Source organism: Anolis sagrei, chromosome 3 (assembly GCF_037176765.1).
Source record: "Anolis sagrei isolate rAnoSag1 chromosome 3, rAnoSag1.mat, whole genome shotgun sequence".
NCBI lineage: Eukaryota > Metazoa > Chordata > Lepidosauria > Squamata > Dactyloidae > Anolis > Anolis sagrei.
In genome coordinates, this window is record NC_090023.1 from 88,482,587 (window position 1) to 88,495,378 (window position 12,792).

A 12,792-nucleotide genomic window follows, 5' to 3' on the forward strand; every position below is an offset into this window, starting at 1 on the left:
CAAAAATTGCCAGTGTGTGGATTGGCCATCAGAATAGGTCTGTTGTTGTTTATTTGTTCAGTCACTTCTGTCTCTTCATGACCTCGTGGACCAGCCCACACCAGAGCTCCATGTTGGCCATGGCCATCCCTAGCTCCTTCAAGGTCAAGCCAGTCACTTCAAGGATACAATCTACCGATCTTGCCCTTGGTTGGCCCCTCTTCCTTTTTCCTTCCATTACCTCCAGCATCATTCACTTCTCCAAGCTTTCCTGTCTTCCCATTATGTGGCCAAAGTATTTTATCTTTGCCTCTAATATCCTTCCCTCCAGCGAGCAGTCAGGCATTATTTCCTGGAGTATGGACTGGTTAGATCTTCTTGCGGTCCAAGGCACTCTCAGAATTTTCCTCCAACACCACAGTTCAAAAACCTCTATTTTTCTTCGCTCAGACTTCCTTATGGTCCAGCTCGCATATGCATAGATTACTACAGGGAATATCATTGTTTTAACTATGTGGATCTTCGTTGCCATTGTGATGTCTCTACTCTTCACTAGTTTATCACGATTGGTCATTGCTGTCCTCCCAAGAAGCAAATGTCTTCAGATTTCCTGGCTGCAGTCTATGTCTGCAGTAATCTTTGTGGGTAGAAATACAGAGTCTGTCACTGCCTCCACGTTTTCTCCCTCTATTTGCCAGTTATCAGTCAGTCTGGTTGCCATAATCTTGGTTTTTTTGGTTTTTAACTTCATCCCATCTTTTGCACTTTCTTCTTTCACCTTCGTTATAAGGCTCCTCAGCTACCCCTCACTTCAAAGTGGTATCAAAATAGTATCAAAAAGGTATCAAAATGGGTCTATCGGGCTTTAATCTTGTGCTCCGCTGCAGTCTGGGCCTGTCTCCCCACTGCCGGCAGGACCGCCTTGTTCTTACAGAGGCCGTGGTTGGTTAAAGCAAGGAACCAAAGTGCAAACATCTTATGTCAGAATACTAGGCCAGATACATGCACACATACATGCATCCGCTATTTTTTAAGTAAGTGTTTTCCTTATGGGCAAAACTACTGAAATTGTCATAGTTGGGCTCTGAGATGTTATGTATCTTCTAGAATATGTTCTTAGTTTTTTGTATTATTTCTGCTTTTTTACTATGTTTATGTAGAAACGTGAAAGTATGTGTGTATATTTGTACCTCAAAGATTTCTACATGGCTTGATGGATCTGGATCAAACTTAGTACACATAACCATTATGCAACTTAAAATGCTGGTGAGGTTTAAACTAAAATAATCCACTCCTTATGTTATGTACCCTTTATTTTTAAAATTACCTTCATTCGTAGCCCATGAGTTTCAAGCTACAGCACTCAGATACAGCCACAAGAGGTCAGTATAGTCAGTATATGGATAAAAAGGCTACCTCAAAGGGAGAGGTGACAAATGGAAGAGGGCTAGAGTGGAAAAGCTCCGATGAGTGCCCCAGAGGGCCAGAGCATTGCCATGGAGAGATTCTATGGGATGCCTTCTCAGTGGGCCAGGAAAATATGGAAGTGAGCTAGAGAAAGAAGGCAGGTGGCAACCCTCTCACCACATCTTCCATGTTTCAGGAGAGCAGCATGAGAGACGAAGTGATGGTGGCCTTTGAGAGAATGGAAGAAGGCATACAGGCAATGCGAGTATATACACTAGTTTCTGAACAAAAAGAATTAAAGGATGGGTGGGAAATATTTGGTCAACTAGGTTACAATGCATGGGTATAATGAAAATGCAAAGCACCACAATACAGCTGTATCATATTTATTTGAAAGAGATATTGCATGTAGAGAATTGAAGTGTGACACTGTGCTTTCTAGGTTAAAAATCCTGAAGCTTCCTATTTTGCAACTTGAAATTTTTGAGTTGTTGTATTCTGGTGTTCCTGTTAAAGTGGTAAGATCCCCCATATCTTTTACTTAGATTTGCCATTCTTGCTTGTACTTCCCTCCTTCGTATTGGCAGAGCTTTGGTAAGCCAATATTATTGGAGGAAAATGTTCAAATTTACATTGAATGTAGTGTTCTTGAATGTGAATACAGAAATCACAAACTTTGTATGATCTCACATGTCTTATGAATGCTTCTTTTGCTGACAGTGATGTGAAATTCAGCTTGTAAAACCTCAGAAGTCAAGTTAAATTGTCTGGCTTGTTTTGGCTTGTTTTCCATGAACCAGTTTTCAACTACCTGTAAAATTAATTCAGGGTCTCTCCACACCCATCTCAATGTGCACATTTTGAAGACCTTAATCCAGCGACAATTTTATGGGGGAGAAGAATGCACCGTTGACATCTAGTAGCAAATAATTTAGTCCTTGTCTCATGTACTTATTCTCCTTTATTCTCTTGATGGCACTAGGTTTGAAACTATCCTTATGAGTAAATTACTTTGTGCTTGCATGTTGTTGCATTCCAAGATCATGAAGGTACATGACGCACTCATCTTACTAAAGCTGTATCTACTCAGTGTGTTGATGGAAGCGTGTTGTTCAACTGAACTCTGTGTATAATGTTTTGAGTTATTTCATTGAGGAAATATGCAGTGTTAAGAAGTAAGATGCCTGGAGATAAACTTTGGAAGATGCAAAATGTTGTCATGCAGAGCCAATAAGATATAGTGAGCTGAGACTTGAGACACTCAGATTCAACTCATCCATGTGTCAGTGAAGTCCTGAATTTGGCTGTGGAGGGCATTTCCCTCGTGTTTGGGGTAATCTCTGACCTCCCAGATGTAAAATTAATGCCCAAAAATGCCCTCTAGAGGATTTGAGGGCATTTCTACTATGTGATTATCATGAACTGATACTCTTAAGATCTTCGAAATTCATTACAAAATAATATTTCATAAAATCATAGAGTTCAAAGAGACCTCATGAGCCATCCAATCCAACCACGTGCCAAAAAGCAGGAAATTCGCATTCAGAGTACCCCCAACAGATGGCCATCCAGCCTCTGTTTAAAAGCCTCCAAAGAAGGAGCCTCCACCACACTCCAAGGCAGAGAGTTTCACTGCTGAACAGCTCTCACAGTCAGGAAGTTCTTCCTAATATTTAGGTGGAATCTCCTTTCTTTTGAAGCCATTGTTCTGCATTCTAGTCTCCAGAGTCTCTAATCACCCAGTTGCAGAATTCTTCCTACCCAGGATAATCCTAAATGCATACAATCCTGGGGATCCTTGGAATGTGGAGGCCTGACGTTCTTGACATCTCTCCCTTTTCCCTTTCTTTTTCCCACTGTCTTGCATTGTTTACAAGTTTGACAATCACTGAAGAAACAATATGGAGGGCTTTATTTTCTCTAAAAACAAGTTGTAATCTGGAGGAGATTCTGGACAAATATTTGAGTCTATTATATCTCCTGCACCATACTGTTAGTTGAATTTTCCCTGCACTATTCATTAGCTAATGTTATTATTTGTTAGAGTTGTGATCGAGGTGTAGAACATATTTTTTCCAAATTTACACAATTTATTTTCTTTTAAATTAAAAAACGAACTGCCACAAGATAACAGTCCTTCATAGAACTATCAATGGTAGTGATGATTAGCAAGCGGAAGTACACTGACAGTACTCCTCCTCCCCATTTTCCAAATCGTGTTGCAGCTGTTTGATTTATAGTTATTAACTTCAATTGGAGCACCAATCCACCAGTTTCACCCAGTTTGTCAATGTGGACCTCAATTAAGTCATAAACTCGGGAGGATAGAACAAATGGTTCTAGAAAATTAAATAAACTGATTTAAGCTTGTGAAATATCTTGAAATCCTGTCTAAATTCTGTTGAGTTAAATACAAGTTGTCATAGTTTGATCGATGGACTGTAACTCTGGAGACTAAGGTTCAGTTTGACTTCTCAGCCATGGAAAGCTGTTGGACATATCACATACTCTCAGCCCCAGAAAACTCCCAGATAGGCTCACATCAGGGCTGCCAAAAGTCAGAAGCCACTTGAAGTCTCACAACAACGAATTTTGAAATACACAAACATGTGGACAATTTCAACAGAAAGGAGGAAACCATGAAAATGAACAAGATCTGGCTACCAGTATTAAAAAAAATCTAAAATTGCTACAGCAAAAACAGCAGAGAGGAAACAGGCAGGGACATCGAATTACCTTTCAAGAAGAGTTTGCTCCAGGCACAGTCAGCCCATTGTATGCTAATCAAGGTGGTCAGTTGAAATATTCACAGCTAGCCCAACTGACAATAGTCCTTTGTCTCACCCTGGTCATTCCACAGATATATAAACCCTTTTTCCCAGTTCCAACAGACCTCACCTCTGAGGATGCTTACCATAGATGCAGGCGAAACGTCGGGAGAAATGCCTCTAGAACATGGCCATATAGCCTGAAAAAACCCACAAGAACTTAGTGATTCCAGCCATGAAAGCCTTCGACAATACAACGAATTTTGTAGCTTGCTTCTTCGAAATCCTGTTTATTTGGGTGAGAATTAGGAATCTGTTACGCATCAACTGTTCCACGATATGAGAAAGAATAAGAGTGCTGGCAGGAGAGGTATTCTCAAACTTTTCAACGTAAAATATTTATTAAGAGAACACTCTGCTCATAAATGACCTCAGTTTAGGGAAAATTGCTCTTAAAATCAAATTAGGTATTTTGGGTGGCTGAATAAAAAATGGATTATGAAGAGATCCAGAAGGGTCTCTCTAAACTTGGAGAATAAGGCACTGACATGATAAAATTCATATATAAGACAGACGAGGCACATTGAGATAACACCTCTTCTCCCCAGCTTCAAATAAATACTTATGCAGATTGTCCTGATAGCAACTAATTGGGAAACATCTTGACTTGTACAGCAATTAACTTGATGAATATGTTGACAAAGGCAGTATTATAAAGAGAGTACCAGGAAGAGAATAAACAAAAATGCCAGTAATCCAATGTGGTTGTACAAATCTATGAGGTAACCATGCATGATTCTATGAGTATTTCATAGGGATCTAATTAACCCATTTTTCATATTACACAGTGGGAAATATTCACAAAATAGGTGACCACACAAAAACAGAGACTGGAATACTTCTGTTAGAAAATATAAGGGTTTAAGCCTTTTAGTATATAAAAATAGAGCAAGGAGGGGCATGATAGAGGTGCATAAAGGTATGGTTCATCTGTGAAGTTAGATACAAAGAGGTTTTCTTCTTTATCTTATAATAGAATCTGAGGCTATTAATGAAATGGAAAGATGTGAACTCCACAACACATAAAACAAAGCCCATCTTTGTACAGCACATATGTAAACTGTAGAAGTCACTACCACAAGATATGATGGTCACAGAACTGGATCACTCAAAAAAAATGATTACATACCCAAAGATGTGTATTTTTAAAGTATTTGTTTCTTTTTAAATCTTTATTTTCATTGAACATTTTTTAGCTTGTATACAGGTGGTAGCAATACATTTTAAAGGTATTTTCAAGGTGATTGAAAAGTAGAAGATTCAGTTCTGTCAGTAAGATTCTAAAATGCATTGACCAAGTTGAAATACTATTTTTAAAAGAGCAACTATTGTGTGTGTATTTATCCTTGCATTAGTCCCTGTACTTTTCAAGGTTAGTCCTTATCTTTTTATGCTCCTACAGTGTAAGACGTCAGTTCAGCATTGCCTGTCTAATGCTGTGCCGGCAGATTCTCGTCTTGAAAATATGTTGTTTTAAAAGTAGTGTAGTGTCATGTTCTGGGGTTCAGCATTATTCAGAGTAATTAAACAGCAGTGCTTTTATTTGGAGCTTGGTTTAACTTTTTAAGAAATAACATACCCCATTATTAGCATTGGTTTTTTTAAAAATCTGAAGAAATCTTTGATGTAGGGTATATGTGGTTTTCAGGCTGAAAATGGAGAATCATCCAAGATATCATCCAAGATAGCCGTTTTGAGGCCCCCTCTACACTGCCATATAAAATCCAGATTATCTGCTTTGAACTGGATTATATGGCAGTGTAGACTCAGATAATCCAGTTCAAGGCAGATAATGTGGATTATCTGCTTTGATAATATGGGTTATATGGCAGGATAGAAGGGACCTTAGTCTCTTTTTGGAGAGAAAAAGCAGAATACAAATAATCAACATAATCTCTTCCTGATTGTATGCTGCCACTCTCTCAGCCTCAGAGGAATAATAATAATACATTTTATTTATATTCTGCTTTATCTCCCTGGAGGGACTCAGAGCGAATATCAGTACACATAAAAGGCAAACATTCAATGCCTTTTTACATGACAAAAAACAGCATACAACACACAAATAAGTTAAAGCCCTTCTCCTTTTCATCTCTGGCATCTGGAGGCAATGCTCAACTCTTGCCAAGGGGTGGTGCTCTTGTTCCATTTTTCATGCTGAGAAGCCTGCTGTGCATAGACATCTCTGATCTTTTTGTCAGCATGTCTGCATGGGGTGCCATTTTACCTTCCCACCAAGGCGGTACCTATTGATCTACTTGCAGTGCATGCTTTCGAACTGCTAGGTTGGCAGAAGCTAGGACCCACAGTCAGGAGTTCACCCTGACTTGTGGCTTTGAACTGCTGACCTTCCGGTCGGCAGCTTTTCCTGCAGCTAGCGGTTTTAACTGCTTTGCTACTGCAAAGGTACAGGCAAACCCCATCTGAATCAATCTTGCCATGAAAACTTCACAATAGCTTCACCTAAATGTCATCACAAATGATATATTTTGAGTAGACTTGTATTAGATACCACATCATAATCAACATTTGAAGCTTAAGTGGGGTCTGTAATAGTTACAAAAGATGAGGAGGATGCAGTTTTTTGAGCAAAATAGTAAAAAAAAAAATCAGTTTATTTTATTTCTTTGGTATCTTGCAATGTCTTTTGTCCCTTTGTAGAATAATACTTTCTTCATCCAAAAAATCCCCCACCTGTTTCATGTACAGTAAACAGATTTCTTCTAATCAAGGTGAAAGAAGAAAGCGCAAAAGCCGGGTTGCAGCTAAACGTCAAAAAAACCAAGATTATGGCAACAAGAATGATTGACAACTGGAAAATAGAGGGAGAAATCGTGGAGGCCGTGACAGACTTTGTATTTCTAGGTGCAAAGATTACTGCAGATGCAGACTGTAGCCAGGAAATCAGAAGACGCTTACTTCTTGGGAGGAGAGCAATGTCCAATCTCGATAAAATAGTAAAGAGTAGAGACATCAGACTGGCAACAAAGATCCGCCTAGTCAAAGCCATGGTATTCCCTGTAGTAACCTACGGATGTGAGAGCTGGACCTTAGGGAAGGCTGAGCGAAGGAAGATCGATGCTTTTGAGCTGTGGTGTTGGAGGAAAGTGCTGAGAGTGCCTTGGACTGCGAGAAGATCCAACCAGTCCATCCTCCAGGAAATAAAGCCCGACTGCTCACTGGAGGGAAAGATACTAGAGACAAAGTGGAAGTACTTTGGCCACATCATGAGGAGACAGGAAAGCCTAGAGAAGACAATTATGCTGGGGAAAGTGGAAGGCAAAAGGAAGAGGGGCCGACCAAGGGCAAGATGGATGGATGGCATCCTTGAAGTGACTGGACTGACCTTGAGGGAGCTGGGGGTGATAACGGCCGACAGGGAGCTCTGGCGTGGGCTGGTCCATGAGGTCACGAAGAGTCGGAGACGACTGAACGAATGAACAACAACAAACAGATTTACCATCAACAGCTTAACATTCAGTTTCTGAAAAGATTACATACTAAACTCTAAAAATATATAAAACACTAAAAAAAGAAGCCATGTTGGCCCTAAGGGGGAAAATATGCTAATGTGATACAGATATGTGGAACATCTATATTTTAACTTTAGAAAGTCACATGTTCAGTAGCCTCGAAGAAAAATTAAAAACCTGCCAGCTAATATGAAAATAATCTTTAGAAGTACATGAAAAACTTGGCTGTGTCTTTTCACAATCTCAATGCCTACCTGTGTGTTTCCCACTGCACAGGTGATTTATATTTGATCTGAAAACAACAGTTTTTCAGTTAGAACATTAACATAAATGGAAATAATTAATCCACCCACATCAAATTGCCTTCCCTTCATGACTGCTTCTTACTTTAAGAAACAATAATGTGAGATCGCCAGTGTTACATCCAGTAAGCCCTTTATATATTTTTCTATTCTAGAGTTCGAGTTGATGCCAGAATTTGTAGTTCAGTTAAGTCTTGTTTTTCCTGGCCTCTGATTGGCTGGGAGGCAGGTCTAAGGTGGTGCACTTTGCCCAGATTGGCTGAGGCACCAGTGACATAACCAGTGATCTCCTCCCAACTGAGCAGGGAAGCCCAGAAGCCTCCATAAGAACCTGAAGACCTGGTGGTTTAAACAAACCTTTGAGAACTAGTTCTAGCTTAGCCCCAGATACTGTTGAAGTTGGCCACATCTTTTTCTACCAATTACCCAGGTTACTTTCTTCTATTAGGCCCTGGAAATGTACAGCCATAGACTCTACCTAATTTCCCAGACCCTCTAAAATTGAACTAGCCCTGGCTCAGCCTTTTAAATTGCCTTGAACAGACAGGAGTATTTTAAATATATATGAGCTATTGTGGTTTTTAATGCTTATATTGTCTTGTTAATTTTATGTTTATGGTATTTTCCCTGTATGTATGGATTATGTTATTTGGAAACCGCTCTGAGTCCCTTCAGGGAGATAGAGCAGTATATAAATAAAGTTTTGTTATTGTTGTTGTGTGAGTTATTACTGCTAGGCTTGTTTTTACTCTTACTTCCTCTGTGATATCAGCATTTTCTCTTCTTGAGAAGGGTAGTGTTTTACTAGTCTTATCAGGAAGCAAAAAGGATGTGAAGAGGTGTTGGCACAACCGTAGTCTTTCCTTCACCTCCTAAAGGTCTTCAGCAAATGCAAATTGCATACACTAATAACCTTAGAGATACTTTCCATTGGACAGTTTGGTATTAGGTGCTCAGTTGGCATGTTAATTGACCTGGAATGATTGTGTAGCTTTACTAACTGTAATAAATTATTCTAATTAGTTCTGTTCAGAGAACCTTCACAATGCATAGAGTTAGTTTCTCTCAAGGCTTAGCTTCAAGCTCTTGGCCTCATCTGACCATTTTCACTTTTTGTATTGATTTGATTCCATTATTTACCAGCAGCATAGTTCTTAGCCTAGTAGGTTTTGATAGTATTCACTGAAGATAATGTCAGTTTATCTTCCTTGTACTACTTCACTAACTATTCTCTTAATTTTTCCACACCTACTTTTACTACTAACAATGAGGTTAAAGGCAGCCTCTGAGAAGGAGCAGGGAAGGCAAACTAACTTTAATTATAAATTGGGCAGTTGAACATAACTTGGATATTTAAAGTCTTGTTATGAAGTGTGACCATTTTATTTATTTATACACTCTCTCTCACACACACAAGTGTGTGTGTATTACAGCTGCAGCTTTTGGAAAGGAAAGGACTACCAAAGTTTTTCAGACTTGCATTTCATGGGTACACTATTTTATTAGTTTGCTACCATGCTTCTTTTTTAAGTGATCAATTTAATTTCTCACATTTTTCTTAATGTTTCCTTTGTTCCCTTTATTTTATTCCCTGGTCTTTGGCTACAAAGCACCAACTCAGTGTGAGGTACTGCTGTGGTCTGTTTACTCAAACATAAAGATGTCAGATGCTATCCTCCACCCAGTGTGTGCCATTGGGCCTCGAATAAAATTGTGATGTTCTGAGATGGGAGAATGGATATCTCTATTTTAGACTGCTCCTACAGAAAGTAAAAATATCCCTACTAGTAGAAAGTGAAATGTAGCATGATGTGGACTGGCTTAGAACATTTTCTCTAATGTGTGTTGGATTGTACTTGCCTGCAGGGTTTTTGGTTGGTAAGCTTTCAAAAATGATATCCCTCATTTAGCACTCAACATTGAACGCTAAATTCTGCATCTCAAGATTCTGCTGAATATATAGACCAAGTCTGAGTGTATTGACAGAAAGATTGATTGATTTCTTCCTAAGGAGTCCACCACCCTTCTGCTCCATTTCCCCTGGAAATACTTAGAAACTTTTTTTGCAAATTTAACAAGGAGCTGTCAGACACACACCCTATTTTCATGATGTATGATTTACAACAATATCTTTTACAGAAAGTAAAACTGAATACCAGATGATATTTTAGGATCGGATTTGCCCAGATTGTTTAAGTTTTCTTTACTCTTAATGGTAAATAAATACTTCCATCCCATTTTTCCACTCTTACACACAAATCCATACAAGTTTAAGGAAAACCAAGCCTTAATTCCATTGTCATGTTTCCATTGAGGAAGAGGAACCACTGTTTGCTCCACTTTGTCCCCTCAGCATAGAATTCACTATGTGAGGGAGCAAAGTGACTTTTCTTAACTTCTTGAAACAAGGAATTCCACCCCCACCCCCATTTTTACTGATCTTTCAAGAAGGACAGGTCAGCTTGTCTTTTTTGCATCCATGAGAACACACACTTCAGTTTACCACTGTGTCTTTGGAGGAGCTCTTGTCATGGTGCTTAGTCTGAGTGAGTGCTGTATAATTTCTAGTAGAGTCTGATAAACATATATGGATTTTGTCTTCCTATCGAGGGTTCCTAATTATTATTGTTGTTGTTATTTGGCCACCCAAAAGAGGTATACAAATATGCTTAGTAATGGGATCCTGAGATACCTTTATCTGGCAAGACACAGGTAGTTTGAGAGAGAAAGCTGTATAGTTTCTGGCAGTATCTGGTGAAAGCATATTTTGGCAGCACCAAGTTGAGTCCTGGCTATGTCATTGTTTTTGCAGCATTATGTGCATCAGGAAATATGCAGCAAAGAAGAAAAAGGAAGCAGAGACTGAGAGACATGATGTTAAATTGTGACAGTTGACAGTGAGAACAATAACACTGAAACTGGTGCCATCAATAGTGATTGAAGCTAAATTGGGAAGTCTCCCTGCAAATACATTTTGCCCCATGGTCCACAACACACTATGGCCATGACTAGTACCTAGCTATTCAAAACATATTTGATAGTTTAGGAGAAATTAAAGTATAAACCTTTAAAGCAAGCACAAATTATCATAATTATGATATATCTGGAAAAATTGTAAATTGAACTTAAATTTAAGTTTTTCTTATGGAGTTTAACCTGGGGAGTCTGATTTGGATGTCAGTTTTGGTGGATTACATCACTTTCATGTCAAAATTATCTGTGACTTCGAAACATGGTCACTTCCACTATGTTGCTTATTGTGGTTATTGCAATGTAAATTGGTGGAAAAGTAGGTAATGATCATCTGAATAAATTATCAAAATTTGGTTGAGATAGTGTTTACAGTTCTAGAGGAATATTGCACTAAAACCCTGAAACACCTTTTCACCCCAAACCACACTCTGTCCAGGTAATCCAGTAAGTAAAAGTTTATTAAGAGAAGAATATATATATATATATATATATATATATATATATATATAATAAACAAATCCAAAAAGGACAAACAAAATTCAAATAGCCAAGATTTCAAAATCCTTTCAAATATAGTCTTAAGAGTCAATCCACAGATATATCCATAAACATGATAGCATGAATCCAAGATGGGCAACCTATACCACACATGAAACTAGAAACAGGAACAAACTTAGACACTTGAATACATAAATCCAAAAACATAGGACTAGGAACTGAAAGCTATGCGCCTGAATACAATGTTGCTCTCACAAAGGATTGTACCAGCAGAAAACCACTTTAAATCCTCAACCCCTCCCATGACATCATTCGTCACACACCTGCTCTCTTCATACACCATTCCTCTCTTTATCTCTAAGCCGCTGGGAAAAGTGAATCTGTCTCTGTTGTGTGTGCTGCCTCCGAAGTTCCAAGCACCTTGATCTGGACAAATGTTACTCTCCCACATTTCTCTCAGCCGGCACTTCTGTCAGATTCTCATGAGAACAGATATTGCTCTTCAGTCTCATGGGAGCAGCTAGGAGATTCCAGCCACTTCTATCCTCCACTGGTCCATCCGAATATATCCCAGCATTCCCTTCCTAACCAATTAGAACTCATGAGTAAACCAGTTTTTTAAAACCTGAAAAACTTCTGGGGGGTTTGGTGTAGGGTAGCAATGGCCATACCTGGGTCAGGGGAGGTTGCCATTCCTGTACCCCTTAGTGGTGGGAGAACACATGGGGGCATCTGCCCATTTGGGTTTCATATATGTTATCCCAGTGATTCCAGCATTGGACTATTGATAGTTGATACTTGGGACTGGATCCATGTGTGAGACAACTTTACCAGCAGCTATAACCAATAGAAATTGTGGCCTATCTTCCATTTAGGCATGTTTGTACGTGTGTTATTTCAAGCATAGTGTACTCATAATAGTTACACAGACCATATGAATGCAATGTTTACTTAGAAAGATGAAAATTATAGTATCATTTGCCCGAAATAGAGTACTTCACTGGGTTGCTAGGCAATAAGGCTGTATAATTTTTTTAAAACTGGGATACTTCAGACACATCAAAATGCTATAATTGCTTCAGAAACAGAAAAATATAAATTCTTCACACCAGCATGAAATATCTACAACATTATGGTTATCACATGTAGGCCAAAGGCTATGATTTTGTGCTGTCTTTTAGTTATTCAGAATGCATATGACAAGGCTTTGAAGACAGTGAACTGAGACCATCTATGATATCTGACCATCCAAGTGCCCCTGAAACAATAATTGAATGGAGAGGGAGGACAGCAAAAATAACATACCAGACGAAGAGGGGTAATCTTTATGCT

General features: G+C 38.9%; 1 protein-coding gene across 8 annotated transcripts in view; it reads left to right on the plus strand.

Annotated features, from left to right (window-relative positions):
• Positions 1-12,792, plus strand: part of MAP7D2 (MAP7 domain containing 2) — a 75,234-nt gene that overhangs the window by 17,784 nt on the left and 44,658 nt on the right. The gene's annotated exons all lie outside the window — the stretch shown is intronic.